General features: G+C 44.0%; 1 long non-coding RNA gene across 4 annotated transcripts in view; it reads right to left on the bottom strand.

The window, feature by feature from the left end:
- LOC107322885 overlaps window positions 1-20,181 on the bottom strand; it is a 46,147-nt gene that overhangs the window by 21,829 nt on the left and 4,137 nt on the right. For 3 of the 4 annotated variants that reach the window (XR_001559076.2, XR_001559078.2, XR_004309409.1), the window contains exon 2: window positions 17,254-17,377. This is a non-coding gene — a long non-coding RNA (uncharacterized LOC107322885). Of the gene's footprint in view, window positions 1-17,253; window positions 17,378-17,858; window positions 18,039-20,181 lie in introns of those variants that run through there. The other variant, XR_004309408.1, reaches the window with a different exon arrangement.

The raw sequence follows: 20,181 nt of genomic DNA, 5'->3' as shown, positions 1-20,181 counted from the left end.
TTTTTTTCTTCCCCATTCTGATAACTGGTAATCTCATAAAAGAGCCATCAGATATTTCCAATCTCTCCTGTTCTGGCAATTATTATCCTTTGATGCAGCGATCTTTTGATGTTGCCACAACCTCATTTCTTCCATTCACTTTGCATGCCCTCACTGTCACAGCCTGTCCTGATGTGACCCCATGCTCCCCCAACGTGGGCAGGAGTTTGGCAGGGTCAGGTTGGGTTTCTACTTCCTACCCCTTTCCTGTGATAGAGCCAGGTCAAACCCAGGCACACGTAGCCCTAAGCTCTGCCATTCCAGAAAGCCAGCTGGCATGTGCCAAGAAGTCAAATCCCAATAAAAGCAAGCTGGGATAGCATGGAGACCCCCACAGCATTCTGAGGATCCCTGTTAGCGTAGAGACGCGTGGTCCATATTAACAACTCCGTGGGGATAAGAGCAGCAAAACTTTGTGCGCTTTTTATATAAAAGAAGGCATGGAAAAGAAAATGTGAGCACCATGAAGGACAGCTCACACAGCAGAGGGATTTTTGTATAATTTGCCACCAAAAATAATTAATAAAAATAAATGGCCTAACACGGTCTTATGCAACACTTGGCAAGCTCCTAATTTTGACTTCAATGGAATGTGATTTACATCAGCCGGATGCCTGTCACTATAAAGACACAGATCTGACAGAGAATTATCAGTTTGCCTGTGCTTAAAATACTCTGGGGATGAGGAGGAATTCAGGTAGAACAGAGCTGAAGCATTAAACTGCCTCTTTGAAGCTCCAGAACAGAAAGCCACCTTCTAAGAGTAGAGCTGCACACCATTTGGCAAGCAGCTGAGTGAAGCACCCAGTTGATCCCTTTGGCTTCAGGTCACTAACAAAGGTGGGAAGGCATTATTTAATTTAATCCAGGTCCTAACCTAGAGGTGGGGGGCTGCTCTCTGTACTTAGAGAGTGAGACCACCTCCATCACTTCTCAGTAGAGAAAGAACATCACTTCCCAAAGGTAGACAAGGAGAAGGCAGCACAGGACAACCATACAGGAGGGGGCACAGTGGCACTTATCAACATGTCTGCTAGAGAGAGGAAAAGCAAGATGCATTCAAAGAGCAAACGACACAGAGACATGGCAAATCTGACTCAGGGGCTGCCTCAGGACCCCCAGTAATTGTAACAACGAGCTGCAGAGCTTCATGGAGTCATGGCAATGGACCTTGGTGGCTCTTGAAAGCCACCTCCAGCCCTGCAGCAGGACCCCCACCCACAGACAGTTTGGGACCTCTGCAAACCACCACACTGCTACCTATGGGGGGGTAAACGGGCTCAGGAGATGCAGGAGATTTAAAAAGGCTGGAAATGTTCCAGTTGCCCCATGGAAACAATGAGAAAAAAAACAAACCAAAAAACATGACCAGCACATCACCAATACAGTGACATTGCCCAGGATCTGCTAAAACCCAAGAAACAGCTCTGAGAGGCATAAAGGAGCTTCCTTCCCTCAGGTCAAGAGCAGGCTGAATTGTGGACGCGCAGTTTGCCTGTGCTCCTGGCCCACATCACATAGCATGCACAACTGGCCAAAGTGGCGCGCTGAGGCAGGGGAAGGGTCACTCCTACATCATGCTCCAGAGCCTCACAGCTCCACAATTCTGTGCCCACAGGGCACAGGGTGCTTGCTACAGCTATCTGACCACTGAAGCTTCCTCAGAGCTGAAGGAACTCTGGGTTTTGCTCCTGTGATGCTTTCCTGCAGCTCTCTGCTGCCTCCAGCCTCACAGCTCCACAAACTCGGGACACACAAGCCATGTCAGTGACCCACCGAATGCCTAACAACATGACTGCATTTCCACCCCATGAAACCTTCCTATTTAATTTTTCTAAGGCAATCAATAAGCCCCTAATTATAATGTTCTTTTACTTGCCCTTGTTCAGATCTGCGTCTTCCCAGTAATGTCACCAAGTGGAATAGATAAAAGTTTTACTAGTCCTTCAGGGCTATTACGCCAAATGAGGAATTGCTACATATTCACTCGCAAACAGCTGCTAATGTTTAATTTTTTACGTAAAATGCTTTGGAAATGGAGATGCAACACACTGAGCAGCTGTTAATGCTCTGTTTTGCTTGTGCATGAGCTGTAGAGTGGAGGGCAATGCTTATCTGCTGCCATGCCGGATTGAATACAACAGCATAGGGTGAGGCCTCATCTAAACCCTTGTACATATCAGCTCCAGCTGCTGGGCATTCAAAGAGTCCTGGAGTTTGATATCACACTGCAGAGAAATTCCAGCCTTAAATCTGCTGTCAAACAAAACTACAACCCATCAGCAAACAAAATCACTCCCAAGCAGGAAATGCTTTTTTCCCCCTTTTTTTTTTTTTTTTTTTTTTTTTGTTTTTTTTGTTTCTGCATATCAGAAAAAAAAAGATGGATTTAGTTCCTCATATCACAGGAAGCCAAACTGCTTTTGGGGCTTTTTTTTCCCTGCTTTCCTGCATGATGTTTGATTTCTTCTGATTTCACTTCAGAGCTTTCCAGGTAGGGAGCAATGACTGAATGAAGCTGGATGTTGCCAGCAGTCTCCAGGCACACCTGGCTTTCACCTGTTTCCCCAGTAGAATATACAAAATAGAACCATCAAAAAGGCAAGCAGCAAACTGCGGGTCTCAGGAGGAGAGAGAAAGTGGAATTAGTTGCCCTTTGAAATATGGAGGCCGTGGCAAATGAGAATAGATGAGCTTTGATGTCAGGAGGAGAAGCTGGCAGCTGAGCTCACATTCTGATAGCTCCTTCCCAAACCCAGCTCAGATGCTTTCATCTTTCAGGTTCTGGAACAGCTCTGGGCTTCAAAGAAGCCTCTGAGGAATCTCTTCATTGAGAAGTCACACCAAGTCCAGCCTTGCTCAGCCTGGGAACTGACACCATCCAGGAGCTGCCACGTGTGCTAAGGCAAGAGCTAGAGTTCAGAAGCTCAGGTTTAGAAATAGCTGCTGATGCCCTGTAACTAAGAAACAGCTCTTCTTACTGTATTCTTGACACCATTTGAGCATCTAAAAGCACATGGCAAACAGATTAATTGAGCCTCCAGTAAATAAACCTACAGGGAAGGTTTATCAAATCCAGGCACAGAGCAACTTGATCTGTACAAGGCTGGGACCCTGTGCACCACAAAACAATGCTTTATCTCAAGAGCACTGCCACCATGCCTTCTATTTGATCTGCAAAGCCCACAGGATGGAGTGAACCAGGCCAGTTTGAGCCTGGACAGCTTCCTGCTGTGCTTTTTCAAGTAGGAAGAGCAGAGCTTGGCTTTAATGCTGCGGGGCAAATGTCTCTGAGTGTATGTGCGTGTGCATGAGACGGAATAAATTTGATCAGATTTGGTGTGACAAAATTATCAAGGAAACATTTGCACTGCCATTTATGCAGCAGGCTGCACGATGCAAAGCAGAAAGAGAACATGTTCAGGGTGTCAGCAGCTGCATGCCACAGCTAATGGGAAGAGACGTGTGAGCCGGAGAATAATCATACTCATTAACAGTGACATCCAAAACTAACATGGACAGTGCCTTTTCACCAAGGGCAACTAATGTGTGTGAGGCTGCTCTGACTGGAGCCATCACTGCAGTGAGGCTCAGGGCAGTTGAGATGCTGCAGATATGCCCCAATGTCATCTCCAGCTCGCTACAGTACAGAGAATAAGGACAACTGAATCCTCTCCTTTCATTGTGCCTGCTTGGGACCAGGACAGCAGGTGGGAAACTGCAGCCTATGTATTCCCCTAGCAGTTTAAAAAGCACCTGGAAGTCAGAGTAACAAATTTACTCCATTTGCAAGCAAGCATTCCCTGAAACCAAAGGTGATCATTTCAGGCTGTGATGTGCTCTAGTGGTTCTAGGAAATTTTAAATGCATTGCCTTTTTTCCTTCTACTTTTGCACTCAATTAGCAGACTGAAGAGAGTAGTTTATATTACATGCAAGATAACTTTTGGATGAAGAAGAAGGAGAATTAAGTCATTTTATATGTCTCTACACTGGTTTGCTGTTGTTAAAAGCACTCTCTTTATAGAGGGACCATAAGACCTCAAAAACTGAGCATTCTGTATGAGTATACGCATGTGTGTATGGGGCTCCACTATATTCAACCAATTCTTCCTTTTTATTCTTATAAATACACAAGGATTTGGCAAGGAGAATTGCACGAGGCAGAACTGAGTAATGGCTTTCGGGGCTTCTATAAATTAAGAACACCCAACTTGACAATGTACATGTCATCTTTATCAATTTACTTCCCAAGTCCACGCCAAGCGTTCTGCAATAAACTTCCTCTCCATTTCACACCTAATCATGCATAGCATAAATCCCACAGATCACAGGCTGTTCATAGAGCCAAGGAAGGATCAGCCTGGGGTGGTTATCCTCAGGTGGGATCAAGCTGAGGCAGCAGTTTTCCATTCCTCACCCTCAATTATAGCAAAGGAACCTCAATCCAGTGAATAATCGGGGTCTGGGTTATTCTCTAATCCATATGCAAGGCATCTGGACACCCTTGTTTGCTATGCTGTCTGCCACCTTTCTTTCTGCTTTGCTTGTAAACAAGCTGCAGGTGAAGAGTGCTGCTCAGCACTTTTCAGACTTTATCCCACTATTTTTAAATACAGCATAAATGTGATTAACACATCAGTCTGATTATCTCCAAAAGGATTCAAGAGGCTGCCAGACAGCTTCAAGTCTTTGAAAATCCTATTAAGGCTGAAGAAAGCAAGTGTTGATAGCAGTGAGTGGAGGATTACCACTATGGTTCAGGAGAGGTGTGGGGAAGGCAGAGCTGCATCTTCAGTCTCTGCCTCTTCATGGCACCCCAACAGCATATACTATCACAGAGAACTATTAAATCTGGACCTTTCTCTGATGTCAAAGTTAGATATACTAGAAACTCGCTGAAATCTCTGCTCTTGACCTCTTAGGCCACAATAGCAATTGGACAGATTAATACAATGAGAAATGCATTACAACAGAGGTATGATGATAGAAAGACCAGCGCAATAGAAAGGTGTTATAAAGGAAAGGAAGAAAATTGCTCACCCATATCAGAAGACTTCACAGGGATTCACAGAAGAAAATTTCACCCAGAAAAAGATCCTTCCCCAATGCTGTCAGCCCTTCAATGAGGTCTAAGAGAGGTGCAGCCAGGCTCCACCCCTTCCCACAGCTGAACTGCCTTCACCTGTGCTCCCAGGGCTGACCCAGTCCTTTCCCCAGGTGCTCAATCAGTGGTTCAGGCCATGACTCAACAGTTCTCTCCTTTGCTCACTTTTCACAAGCAGTTGACTTCCTTTCTGAACAGAAAGCCACTTGTCTGGCTTTTTGAGGCCACCAATAACCCAGGCAGAGTTATTGCTTTTGACCATCCTGGAGAAACAGGCGGGACACATGAGCATCCTCTGACAACAAACAAGCCCTTCCATTTGGGTATCTACAGCCCCAGAATATGCCTTTCTTGGATTCATGGGCTGACTCTGCAAACACAACACAGCATCTGCACCTCCATCTGGGAAGCGAGGGAGAAATCTGGACAGGCATATGGAAGTCAATGTTTTTTACAGTTCCGACATTGATAGATCCACATCTGAATTTTCAATAGCAGTATCCTTGGCGTCAAGGGTGAAATGTATTTGCCCTTTCTCAGTGGGATATAGTGGGATCTCAAACCAGTGCTCCATTGATGGAGAGCCAAAGCCCCTCTATGGCAGGAGAAGCTGTGCATGCTGCCAAGGAGTACACGGTGCTTCTGGGGCTGGTGACTGTCCTGGTGCACTGTGTGAAACACACAGGTATACATATGTATGCATCTGTACTTACACATGGATAGATGTATGCTTATACGTATGCATTCAATTGTAACATTTTTACACCCTTGCACTCCTCTAGAAAACCCCCCAGTGAGCACTAGACGGCAGAAACCTCCAGAAAGGCTGATAAATCATCCTAAGTATGATGTTTGTAGGGGAAGACATTTTAGAGATGATAAAAAGAAGCACATTTTCAAAATGTCAATGAACCCACAGAAGCAGTGAGCAGCCTTTCAGATGTCTGCCTGCTTATTAGAGATGGGCAAAGTCAGGCACCTATAATACTTGACTAGGAAAAGTGAGACTACAAATGACTACATAGCCTTTGCGAGCCTCTAAAAAGGGAGGCATGGATCGGAAATGATTGGTGGGGAAAAAAATGAGTTTCCCACAAACCTTTTTTTCAGAGCCTGGAGTTCAGTTTGTCCCTGGGAACTGCAGGAATTGCAGCACAGGGAAGTAATTGCTCATGACAAATTCTTTTTGAATACATAGGACAAGATTACTGAGCAGTCAGGTAACAGGAGGCACAAACACCCTACTTGCCAGCTACTCAGGAAGCTATTGGTATCAATTTCTGCTTTCCCACATCTATCTGTTTTATAAATTAATTTGGGGAGGAATGTCACCAACATCAAGGGTTAAGTGTGTCTATTTAGACTTTCTGAATCCCAGTATCTTGTATTCACATACATGGGAGGTGTAAGAAATGCTGAAAATAAACACAAATGTAAGACATAATTGCAGGACTGAGATGTGATGATGTGCTGCTGCTGATCATTATGACTCTGCTTTTGTGCTATAGGGAATAGGAAGCCCACTTCCATCCACACTACCACAATTACAGAGCATTTGACAGTAGCATCCTCACTCTTTTTTTTCTCTTTCTTCCATTTCTTTTCCTTTTTTTTTTTTTTTTTTAAAGATTGGTAGAGCAACCATTTGTAAATGAAACTCCCGCAACCCTTCATTAAATAAGATAGGAAGCCAAGAAGGTAGCATTATATATGGCATTTTTATAACGCATTAGACACAAAGTGATAGCTGTATTACTGTATATTAGAGAGCCCCGAAGGATGCTCAGCCAACACGATAGCTTGATTGCATGAACATTCAAATACATCTTTCTTAGAAGGGAGACGCGAGCAAATGGAACAGCTAAAGGGCCATGTTCTGGCAGGTGAAGGGTCGATTTTTATAGCAGAGCTATGACTGATAGCTTTAGTTACCTGAAAATATGGTTTAGTTTTTAAGATGATTGAAATATTCACAGCTATTTTCTAAAACACCGGGATCCTGCTTCTCCTCCCACATGTAATGCTGGCCTCAGTGAATTTATGCCTGATTCACAGCCATGTAAAAGAAGAGAAACCCCAGCTGCATGTTTCTTTACACAAGGTATGCAAGCACAATTTTAAATCAGCCTCTATTCAGTGAAGACCAAAGCAGATCTTAGGCTTTCAGTAGAGACTCACACTTAAGGGCTTTGCTTAATAGGAATCAACTACAAGCCAGGGCTTTGGCAGCTGCTTTAAGGTTTAGAACCTGCACCTTTCCTGATGAACCTTACTGTAGAAGAAAGTCATTATTTAAAGAAGAAGAGGTTGTGGTATGAAGGTAAACACAGGATTAGCACGCGGGAAGGTTCATTATTTGTTTGCAGCACCTCAACAGAAAAAATATTAAGAGAGCAACAGATAAGATCACATTTTTTAAAGCAGGTTTTCCTAATTGCATCTGCAAAAACTGTAACTCTCCTGTGAAACGACAGCTTCATGGAGGCATATGCAGCAGGAATACACACATGAGCTCCAGAGCCTACAAAGTGGTATTTCAGTAAGCCCAGACACAAGCATGCCCATCTTTTGCCCAGCCGGGATATGCTTGTGCATTTTAGAGATGCTGCTAAAAAAGCCAGCTGGAAACTTAATTCACCATGTTTCACATGAAGAGCATGTTGACTGTAATTAAAATTATTCATATTTGGAGAGGGCAGTTTTATAACGCTCTTCCTTCCGTCCAAGGCCGTGAACTGCGGCAGCAATTAGTGAGAGACATGACTGATAGAAGCTACAGTCTCAAAAGGTCAGAGATGCATTTCCATGCTCACAGTGGCTGAATTCAACATTAGATTTGAAAGGAGCTGAAATGGGCTCATGTTTATAACTGTCAGGTTGGACCCACGTGCATTGTAGTGACAGACCCTGTTGTCCCTATAGAATATCCAGGCCCACAGCCCTAGCAGGGCTAAAGCCTGGCAGATGTCTGCAGACCCAACCCAGGGCAGCACTATGGACTTTCTCTGGATCAAGGAGCACCGTGGGCTGTTATCACCCATTCATGGCTGCAGAGATAGGCACAGGCATTATTACAGAAGTCACTGGCCACCTACCTTCCATAGACACTTTCTTATTCATTTGGGCACTGTTGCTCATGCTAAGTAATGACCAACACAAATCTGCTTTCTGGCATAGTTGCTATAAAATCAGAAGAAATCCTGTATAAGATTTCTTGGATGGGTGAGTGCATCAGGCAGAAAGGACAACTACTTTACTTCTTTTCCTGTTGCTCTCTAAGCAAAGCAGCAGAGAAAGTCAGCATAAAAAGCTGTCAATGTTTCTCATGTTTCTTTATTTACTTCTGTTGGAAGTAAAGCTTTCCCCATTGAAATCTCAATTTTCTTTCTCCATCTGCAATCTGGACAGCCACGGCAGGGGTGAAGGCAGCGTCTATCTGGCTACACACAACAGACACCAGGCCAGCAGAGATAAAAGAAAGCACTTAACACATAACTGTAATTGTTAGAGCAGAAATGCACCGACCTAAATGGAATTTCACCTTGGGAGTTTTGGCTGAATTGAGTCTAAACAGAGGTGAAATTCCCCAGGCATATGGTAAGTCCTCGGGCTGGTGTCGGCAGCGCCCCACATCACTTCATCAGCCCTCAGAGGCCACCATTAACTCTACAGAGTGCTGTTATTAGGGAGACGAGAACAGCTGTAAGTGTCTCTTAATGCCAGTGGGGAGCTGGGGAGTGCTAAACTACTGAATGTATAATAGAAAAGGAAGAGGAATATAGCTCTGCTGAATTAGTTCAGGCCACGGAGGTCTGTTTGTTTCAATTATCACCGGTACAGTCAAGTCCCCTGAAATCCCCCATTAACTCCCCTCATGTTCATTTCTATGGAGGCACAGAGCTCCAGGCTGACTGGATCAAATGCCTCTTGCTTTAATGAAGCTTTTTATTTAATTTATTTTTTATTTAATATAGCACACATTGAAGCAGGCATCAAAAAGAGAGTGCAAGTGCTTCAAAATGTATGGGTCAAAGGCATCAGTGCTGTACTATGATGGGATGCACTAAGACTTAGTTTAGATTGAAGCTGCTGGACAAGTGACATGGCAAAAATAAATTAAAGAAAAAAAGGAAAAAATTACAACAAATAGGTCTAAAAAGAGCTGATTTGCCTCTCTTCCTAGCTTCCCTTCCACTGAAAGCCAGTGCATGATGTTCCTGATGTTCCTGCTTTGCAGATAGGCATTTAGAGAGAACATGCACCATTTTCTATCTGCTAATGCTACTTACCAAACCTTTTCTAGGAAAAGGGTTAAGTTCATTCCGGTGCCTTCCTCCCAGCCTCCATTCATGCCACTTAAATACTTAAATATATGGATAAAGTTAGTCTCCAAAGAACTGCATAGTTTCCTGTTTCTTTTGCCTGGCTGTTGCAACCACCTAGGGAAAGATTCGAATTTCTTTAAAAAGCCCATTTTTGCAGCTCAATTAAAGTTCAAAAACCATCAAAGAAATGCAAGAAGGCAGAGTTCAGCTCCCCTCCTGCATTCAATGACCAGAGCCCAGCTCCCTGCCCTGGGGAGCAGCAGCCGTGTGAGCACAACCTGCAGTGTTCGAGAGGCTGCAGCTCTCAAATCTGACAGCAACACGAACAAGCCAGGCTCCCCAGCATTGACACACGAGGAAGAGAACTTCGCACTAAAATTGGAAGGAAATTCTTTTCTTTTAAGATACCAAATCTCATTATACACAATTTGCTTGCAAGCCCGCAGCGTGCTCTGCTCAGCCTGAAATGCTGTCTTATTTCTCCATGCTTGGTCTTCCAGCCTTCTTGTTAGGCTCTATTTTGCAAGGTCAAAAGGCTCTTGACTCTCATGACTCCTCTCCATGAACATGTTCTTAAAATGAGCAGTAATATCTCCTCTCCAACTTCCAGTGAGCTAATGAATAGAGTTCTCTGTGACATGTAGCTCATTTCCCAGCGCCTGAGTCATTCTCACAGCCTTTCTCTGAGAGCTCTGTAGGATCTTCATATCTCTTGCTGAGAGGCAGTGCTGGAAGGTGACAGTCTTCCAGCAGCCATCTGCACCTCAAGGACAGAGGATGCTCCCCTCGTTCTACCTGATGTCTTCTGTTCATGTGCACACAGCACTGCCTCTCTGCTGCAAAATTAAGAGCTCATGTTGCAGCTGTTAACCATGATGGCCTCAGATCCATCCCAGAGACACCATCTTCCAACTCAGACTCTCCCATTCAGTGGGTCCCTCCTGCCATTTTCCTTCCATCTACTGAGCTCTGATAGTATTCAGCCCTAAATCATACGGTACTTGACCACAAGTTCTTGGACAGTCATCACAGAGCTGAGCACTTACCTTCATGACACGATGAGCAGCAGGTAAGGAACCACGACAGTTGAAAGGATGGATTATTTTGGTGAATCAGGACATTGCAGATCTCTATAATGTGGATTGAGCCATTTCAGTGAAATTTTCATGAAAACTGAAAGCAGAAAGCTTATGCTAATGACCAGCCTTTTTCCTAACGAGACGAAGTGGGGAGGCTTCAATGCAGAGGGGCTTTGATGCTCCAAGCCTGCAGCACCATAAGCCAATACAAACGCATCAAATATGCAGTAACTCTAAAGAGAATTTTAGCAAACATTTCCCTTTCCCAGAGACTTTTTTGAAGAGACAAGAAGAACAATCTTGTCCTTCTGAAAAGATATATTCCAGTGAAAAGACTATTTTTTACTGTAGCTGGTGCCCCTGCCAGCCCACAGGAAAGCAAATTGAGTGATTAGAAGCATCTAAAAACTATTGCCGCGAGTGAAAAAGGACATGGAACAAGGACAGCTATTTTTAAGCCATACAGCAGTGCTGCCTGCTGATTCCACAGCACCAAAGTTATAATTTCTTGTTGATCACGCAGTTACTTTTTCCTCTCTGCAATCCTGTAACCAAACTCATAATCTGTGCCCTATGAATTGCTACAGCAGCTAGTGAAGAGAAAGAAAACACAAGTCTGGGAGAAAGATTCATGCACTGGCCTTTAAACTGCATAGGTTTGGATCAGAGTCTGAGTGCAAACTGTATTTGCGGATCTTAATGATGAATGGAAGGAAGTCCTAGGTTGCACTGGCACAAAAGGCCAGATGATTTTGTATCAGATCCAGAGGAGGGATGAGCACTAATGTGTGCCCCAGTCAATGCGAATGTGAGGCAGGCACTCCCTGGCGACAGAACAGGAGTTTTGTTCATCACCCCACGTTCTCAAGCCAAGTACAGATGTCAGGGAAGAACCAAAAGGCAGATTTCAGGAGAAGGTTGGAAATGTGTCCACATTCCATGGATGGAATTGGAGTAATGCCATGAAGCTCTGGAAGTGGAGTGGGAGCTGGGTGCTGGCCTGCTGCATTCCCTATCAGAGCTGAAGCACAGGCAGCTCCTCTCAGCCTGCAGAAAATGCAGAAGATATCTCATTAGCCCAGTTTAAAAGAGAGGGAGGTAAGAGAAGATATATCCGCTGCTGCTAAGTGGAATAAGGAATTATACGCTAACAGTGCAAGCCTACAGCAGCTGCAGCCAAGCAAACAAATCAACCATTTATTACTTCTCTTTCAGTGTTTTTAAACATTTATGGAGTGCCATCAATAACCAAGTTAATTGTGAACGGCTGCTCGTCTATTCACAAAGCCTTCTTCAACCTACAAGTATCAGAACTGCCATGAAAGGGACTTTTTCATTAGTGGCAATAATTATATGGCCGTTTAACTGCTCTCTGCACATCTCATGGCATGATCCCTCTCAGCACCTCACACCAGGTTCTGTTATTCATGACCAGGGCTGAAGAATGCTGAGCAAATGGGAATGAGTTATTTCTGCATGCATGTGCACATGGGGTTGGATCCCTCTCCCAAGGAAGGAACCAGCCACCATTTTGCCAGGCAGAGTCTGGCACAAACAAGCAAGCCCCAGTGCTCCTGGTGTTTACAGAGGAAGGAATTAATCCTGAGTGACCTTGTTACTGCCTGTGGCACCTTTCTCAGCTAACGAAACAAATAATAACAATAAGAAAAAAAATGGAACAACCGGCAGTGACCCAGTGTCAGGAATGAAGAATTTGTCTCCAGACTGATTTAATCATATCAGAAAGACGGATGCCAGCATTCATTACTGTGACAAAATGCTTATTGTTTAATCGCATTACCCGCCAGCTTCCAGCTAGGCTGAGATGAGTTTGTCTGACACCAACCTGCAGTGGTGATCCTATGGAGCTACCCCAGGAGCTCAGTTCCACTGGGACCGAGGGCCCCAAGGCTCACCATGCATGTCCCTTCATGCTCAGCTGGCTGCCTTAGTTTACCTACTCCCTCCCTTTTGGGTTGATTAATACTTTTGGGTGGTTGGCCCAGATTTCACCAGTTCCCCATTTCAGCAGACTAACCCCACCAGACAAGACCCACCAGGCTGCCTCCAGTCAAAAGAAGATCTCCCAGAACAGGAAAAAAATATGTCTGTGTATTTACATATATAATCTACTTAAGGTATTTCTGAAACGTTTTCCACATTGGTGACATTTAGCAGATTTGAGTGTTCTGCTCAGCACTTGAGAGAAATGTGAGAACGACACAAGCTCTGCTCCCACTGCATGACTTCACTGTGGGCAGCAGATAGGGGAGACTTGCCCCCAGGTGCCAACTCCTGTCCTCAATCAGCAGGAGAGCTGCATCTCACCCATGATTTCTGTAACCCGTACACAGAACATGAATAACTCTCCTACACACCCAGGTCAATGGAGATGTAAATACATAAACGTGTCCTGCAGATTGCCCATCTTCAAGCTTACAGCTTCTGCAGGAGCTATGACATATCTTTTACATAGACATTTAGCCTCAAGCTAAGGACTTCAAATGATGAAGAATCCACCTTGCCGCTGGGTAATTTATTTCAGTGGTTAATTACTCTCACTAAAAAATGTGCACCATATTTCTAGTCTGCATCCGTCTAACTACTGCTCTAGTGCTAGTTTTTAAATGAGTCCAAATGCATGCTGGAACAGGACTTTGGGAGTTAATTAATACTGTTTGGATAGCCAGACAGTGGAGACATGTTCAATAAAGCTGACATTTATGTATCACTATCAATTCACAAAGATGAAACACGCTGAGCTCCCTGCAAAGCAACAGGCTCGTGCATTTTTTGGACTTCCTTGTAGAATTTCAATAAAGTCATAAGGAATAATCTACTTAATTTCCACTGAAGCCTGCTCTCTATAATATCAGGGTAGAACAGTTTTATTTCTTGTCATTTAGAGGAAAATATTCAATCCACAGCCCCTTGCAAGGCTGAGCTGAGAAACATTTATCTTACCATTCTCATTTTTTTTTTCCCCATGATTTATAAATTCTGGTGTCTTTCCCTTGAGATGGGCAGGAGTTTTGGATTCCTGACATTGATTGATTCAAGGGGAAGAAGTACGTAACTGAATCTGACAAGACAAACACATGCAATGGCTGGACAGATGTACCACGGAGAGAGGTAATATCTGGAGCCTTACACAGAGTTCTGCCCAAGCATTACCCAAGTTCAGATGTTACAGGAAATTACAGTGAATACGCAAAGAGAAATGAAGTGCTGGAGGGGAAAAAAAGTATCTCCCCAGATACTGCACAAGCTGAATAGCTGCGGCCAATTCATTTATTGCAATTCTTCTTGTTATTCATACCGTTCCTAAAGAGAACGGACAGGTTTTTGCTCAGATTGCAAACCGGGTCAGACCAACACATCCAGGACACCACCTACAAAATGCTAAGACATGCGAATGTTCTTTAAGCAGCGCAAAAGCAAATCTGTTTTTCCTCCCCCTACCAACACATAAGCCATTGGAAAAGTAAGATTTCACACTTCCAGAAGGAAAAAAAGAAATCACCAATGCTTCCAGCTAGTCATTAGTCAGTGCTGAGGGGAGCACCCAAAAGGGATCAGGAGTTCCTGAAAACTGATTGGAGATCCCTCCAGATCACACTTCAAACTCAAGTCAGTTTTGAAACTCAAGGTTCAGAGGAAAATTTCTGATGTTCTTGGTTTGGGTGAGATCAAATAGGTTAATTTAATTAGAATCAGTTTGGTTCACTCTGCTCCTCTCTTGTTTTGCTTTTTTATCTATAATGCAATTATGGTTAAAGATGCATGGATAAAAACACATCATTTTGTCCCAGGAAAAACAAACAAACAACAGTAACCAAAGCAAAAAATTTACACTTAGGTTATGAAAAAAAAGTCAGTACCAATTTCTTCCTGTGAAGGTCTTCATTCACCATTAATGAACCTTCCATGGAAGTGCGGCAAATCCAACACGCGTAGCCTTGCAACCCCAACATCTCCACCTTAAATACAGTGTTCCTAGAAGAAGTGCAGGTGTAATGAATGGGGCTTGGGAAAAGCGCAGATTCCTTCAACTACACCTTCAAGGTAAATCAAGAGCATCAAGTTCAGAGGAACTAACTTTATTTTGCTTGCTTTCAATGACAAGGAGAGTCGTCTCTCCACCCCTTCTCATCCCAAACAAGTCTTGGCAGAAAGGAATATTTTTTTTTCACAAAACATAATGCAGGAGCAGCTCTCATTCACTCCAGAAAATCCTCTTTAATCCCTGGACTTGTATCGTTTGCTGACTAGACTGAGAAATTTGGCTGCATCTAATCCTTCGGCTTCTGAAGAAAAATGGCTTATTTAAATATTTAGCTGCACTTTGTCAATATCAGCGGGGCAAGGGTGATGGATGACAGCAATTATGCTGGGTGCATCTCCATTAACATGCCACTTTTTCCAGGTACGGAGTCTGCCTCTCGTATGGTTTGTTTAATGATCAGGACTGAAAAGGAATTTTAATGACCCCTTAGCGGCTTGCATTGGTTTGAGGATGGACGTTATTTAGTGGCATACAAGCTGGTGTGTCGGGATGAGAACTGCGTCAGACATCTACTCTGCAAGCAAGTTTTCTCCATGCTTCCTGACCCCTAATTTAGAGGTCCAATTAGAGGTTCAGCCAAGAAAATTTAAGTAGCTCCCAGTGCTCTTCAATAGAGCTGCACAGCAGACACAAGGCTGGGCAGGTGCAAGTACTCGTGGCTTTTCTGCATGCCAGAGGAAGTGAGCCAAGCACAAATCTGAAGCAATCTCCAATTTTCCATCCTGGTCATGACAATCATTTATTTTTACTATATTTATTCATATTATAGTGGATTATATTTGCTACTCCTACCTCATAACCAACTGTTGTAAGGGTAAATACAGAAGAGACCATGGAACAACGACAATGGGGGTTATTGCAGTTCTTGTCACACTACCTTGAGTCTGACATGCAGTTCTCTTTTCCAAGACCCAAGTCTTTTCCCTTTCTGTCAGGGCAGGAGTCCTGTTCATGCTACCTCTCCCTATTTGCAATTCATAAGCTTTTCCATGAAGATGAATTTATTTCACTGCTTATTTGGGTATTAATTTTTGCTTTTTCATAAGCTCCTATATGTACATAGGCCCCATATGAACTTTTCCCTCTTGGACAGAACAGAAAGAAATGATTGTTCTGGATGGATTCTTGCATGTTAAAATTACTGTTAAATCCATCAGGTAAGGTGTGCTAATCTGGTAAACCCCAGATCCTTCCTGTGCTTTGGGCTCATGTGGTATAAACCATGTGAATTCAGCTGGATGCCCGGAGGACAGATAAAAGCAAGTGATATCCCTGCATATAATAGCATTCTCAGGTAATGGGCAACCTTTTAAAAGTGCTTATTATGAAACTGAAATATTGTGAGTACTCCTGACCGCTAATAGAGCAGTAATGAGGGATGCCCACAGAAATGCTGTGCCCTCCTCCCTCATCACCCCCTGGGGCTAGAGCCAGGAAAGGCAGCTCAGTGTCCCCTCTGTCTTTTGGATTGGGGGAAAATAAATACTCTTACCCACGAGCAGAGAAAACTAAAGGAATCTATTTAAAAACTGCTTCCTCACAAATACAGGCCACAACAACACATTTTCCTACCCATTTCTTCTGCTGAGAGACTCTACTTGCAATGAAAAGATCCCTGTACAGAAAGTGTGATGGGCAGGTTTAATCAGTCAGCCCACAGACCTGACCTCTGCACTCCATTACAGCCTTTGTTGAAAGAAACATACAGAGGCCACCTTAAAAAATAATTAAAGGTAGATCACAGTAGGGATCCACGCAGCACTGCCATCTATTAACAGAAATGATGGATGCTCTGTATTAACCTTGCCATAGTTGTAGCTCTCCACACAGGCTAAGAAGCAGCTGTGCAAGTGATCCAGTGAGGTTACCTCTTGCAAATTGCATTAATAATTCACTTGTCTGTGTGAGCAAATCTCTCCTTGCCAGGCTGAGGGCTGGTCTGATGTTTCAGGCTTCAGGCAGCCATATGCTCCTCCAGACAAAGCTTGAGAAGATAACCTAAGGGAAAGCCATCACCCTTCCTGAACTTGGTGCAGTATCCTGGTGCTGCCCATCTTGTGGGACAGCAGAAACCAAAGCCACCCACAGCCGAAGTGATTTGCAGCTTGAGGATGAGCTGGAACCAGCAGTCATTAAACTTCAGGAGCAGGAGATGGCCTGCACAGCCCTGAATGCACCAGGCCTCACAATGGCAAATGCAGCTTGTGAATGCTCTGCAGACCACAGATGTGAGCTTTGCCCAAGCAGTTACAGCTGCCTGGTGCCATGTCACAAACATCCCATAGGGTCAGTGGCATGTCCACCATACCAGCCATACTGCAAACCCAAGAATGCCCACTAAAAAGCAACATTTAATGGGTTAATATATACACAAGCATACAGTTAATACATACCCCTGGTCAGAACCCCCTCAGGTCCACTGCTACAGGCACTAATGGTGGCAGCATCATGGTACTGTGTAATCACTATCAAGACTGTGATGCTGTTTCTAATGTATGTACTCCTTTGCTGAATATTAGCACTTTTCTGTTCATGGCAATCTGTAAAGTGTTAAATTTCCTTGTCTTTCGCCTACCTACACAGTCCAATTTGGAGTTACCTGCTAACAGTAATTTAATACACGACTGAGATTTCATACCTTTTGTTGTTCTTTTTTAACGTCTGGAGAAGTCATTTGACAGCATGTGAAGTGGGAGATGAGCACAGCTGAGGCTGAGCAATGCTGAGGTCCATGTTAAGCAGGGATGGCAGCAGCAGGAGGTCTGGAAAGATTCAGAAGCAGCTGCAATTACACAAGCACTGGAATATCTGACACAAACACAATTTCCTATTATCCCACACCAAGTCTCCCTTCTGGGTTTGCCCTGCAGGCACAGAGACACTCAGGGACCAGGGGCATCTAAAGCACAGATTTGAAGTTTTAATCCCAAAGAGGAACAATCACAACACTTTAACAAGGAACAGCTTAACATGATTGGAACTGCAACTGCTCCGTCTTTCCAGTGGCACTGTACATACAGCTGTGACATCACCCAACCAAGGTGGAATCACCTGTCAGCATCTGTAGGGAGAAGCTATGCATTACTGCTGCGTGTGCTTGTCTAGCACATGTTGGCCGCTTCTCCAATGTGCAAGACTTTGAGACCACTTGTAGTCCTAATTAAGTGTGCTAGAAGTAAATCTGGGCACAAACTCAGGTCGGGCTGCGTGAAACAAGGCTACATATGAATAAAACAAACCCACCTGTTGACCTGTGTAAACCCTAGGTGGTTTCAGCTGATATGATGCTTCCTTAGACCCACATTTCTGGGTAAATACGGCAGAAATACATACAAGAAAGCCTGCAAGGCAGAATGATGGACTTTGTCTTGGGTAAGAAATTCACAGGGTACACTCTGCAGAGGAATGGATGTAAATTATTATTAAAAAAAAACAAAACCTACCAGCTTGTTTACTGGGAATGCTACCTAAATTAAGTCAATATTTCTCTTTTTTGTCAAGCTCTCCTTTAAATGCAAACAAATCCCTTTTCCATTCTTTAGCTTTCAGAAAAAACCACAAGCAACCAGATAGAATCTGAAAGTGCCAGTTTTCAAAGCAGCAATGCAAAAAAATAAAACATCCCTTATTTTGTTATTGAAATGAACCCAAAATGAAAATTCCATAGCCTCAGCCCATCCTTCTTGTTTCACCAGAAGCACAAGGTTGGCCTCCACTCGTCACTAATGACAATTTCTCTGCAGCAAACTTGCCTGGGTTAGCACAGGGGAGCTCTCAGAGCTCAATGTGCAGAAGGGTTAATTAATGCTCTCTGTGATCTGTGATTAAATTTATCCGAGGGAATCACTTTACCTGACATGGTGAGGGCCCATTTTTTATGCAGACTCGTATAAGGAATGAAATTACAATGGATACCCTCTTTTGCTTCAGTAAGGTAAAAGTAAGTAACGAAGGGAGTTGTTTTTTTGCTAGACAATGAGGAGGTGCAGCAATAACTCTTGTCAGCAACTAGAAAGTTCTGGAGGTACACTGGCTTTCTGAGCCATCTGAAATAAATCCTGGGGGGTAATTACAGAACAGAAAGGTACGACATAAATCCTGTTTAATTGACAAGAAGAAGAAAAAAAGAAATGTGACTGAGTTTTGTTCCTCTTGCTGCTCTCTACAGGTTGTTCTTAATGTCTTCGGGATGTCTGGAAACCAGAGAGGGCCAGAAGCAGAAATCAGCATGTTTACATGGGGCTACCTCAGTGCAAAGCCCTGTCTGCAATGAGCACCACCTTTGTGCCAACTGCCAATAGTTGAAGCAGTGCGCCTTTGTCTTTCTGGAGTAGCCCAGGATGAATGATAGTGTGGGCTGAGTCTATGACCCCCAGCACAGTAAAATGTCTCTGTACTGAGCTATAGAAGCTGCTTGCAGTAACCAGGCTGTAGCCTTGGAGCTGATGGAAATGGGACTGCATTTATTAAGGCAGTGTAATCCACTAAGATTGATTTGACACAAACCTAGTAGAGAAGCAGCAGACTGCAATATGCTTCCTATGTAGGCACAGTTTGAGCTCAGCTCCTTTCAACCCAAGGGAGCAGAATGGAACCAGAGACACAGCGAGGCCCCAGGGCACAGCTGCCATGGCTGTGGTGGTGGTTCCTTCAAGAAGCTTCTTCACACATGGACTGGTGATGGACCTTTGTACATAGAGCATGCTGCCCACATATCTCCACTTTAGGGGTGCAACAGTCTGTCTATTTGTCTGTCATGCTCTAATCTGATCCTTTTGATTACTGCTATTTGCTTTATGGATGGGTCTGCAAGCTGCTGGCTGCGATGATAACCTGTTACCCTGTGCTGTCCTGTGGACAAAGCAGTGAGGGCAGGGTGATGAAGGGGCCATCTGCCCTCTGCTTGCTCTCCCTGCTCCCACCCCCATCCCTTCTTTCCCCATCTGACCTACAAAGATTGGCCAGATACAAAGGATAGGAATGCACTTTTGCATTGCTGCTATACAGTCCCCCTTTACAGACATACAAAGCAGAAAAAGACCTTTAAATACATCACCATGGAAGTTGGGAGGAGAGATAAAACTTGCTGATACTGACCTGTAACCACTGATACTCGTACTGACCTGTAATCACTGGGACCCAGCAGAGGCCTTTGATCAACTTGCAGCTCACCAGCCCATGGCAAACTATCCAGCTTTAAATGGCAGCCTAGCACCAGGCTCATACAAATGTGTTTTAACCAGCCTGGCTCCGTAGGCAGTTTATTAGAGAAGGGACTGTATAATGACAGTTATACTTCCCTGAGCATTACAGAGATGGATCCAGCAGCATGCTAGAGAGCAATGCAGCGTGCCGCATAGCCCTCAGCTGCAGATGGACACACTAAGGTAGAAAGGGAGACAGCCATTTGATTCTGTCCACACAAATCATTTGAGAAGGAAAGAGGGATTTCTGCACGGCCCCATCAAGTTTGCAAGCCCTGGGATTGCTCTTCTTCACAAGGCCACTTCACACAACTCTGAATCACACTGAAGGTATGAACCAAAAAGCTGATCTGTGGAGGGGA

Source organism: Coturnix japonica, chromosome 20, assembly GCF_001577835.2.
Source record: "Coturnix japonica isolate 7356 chromosome 20, Coturnix japonica 2.1, whole genome shotgun sequence".
NCBI lineage: Eukaryota > Metazoa > Chordata > Aves > Galliformes > Phasianidae > Coturnix > Coturnix japonica.
The sequence above is the reverse complement of the archived record's forward strand: the minus strand, read 5'-3'. Positions and strand labels throughout refer to the sequence as shown.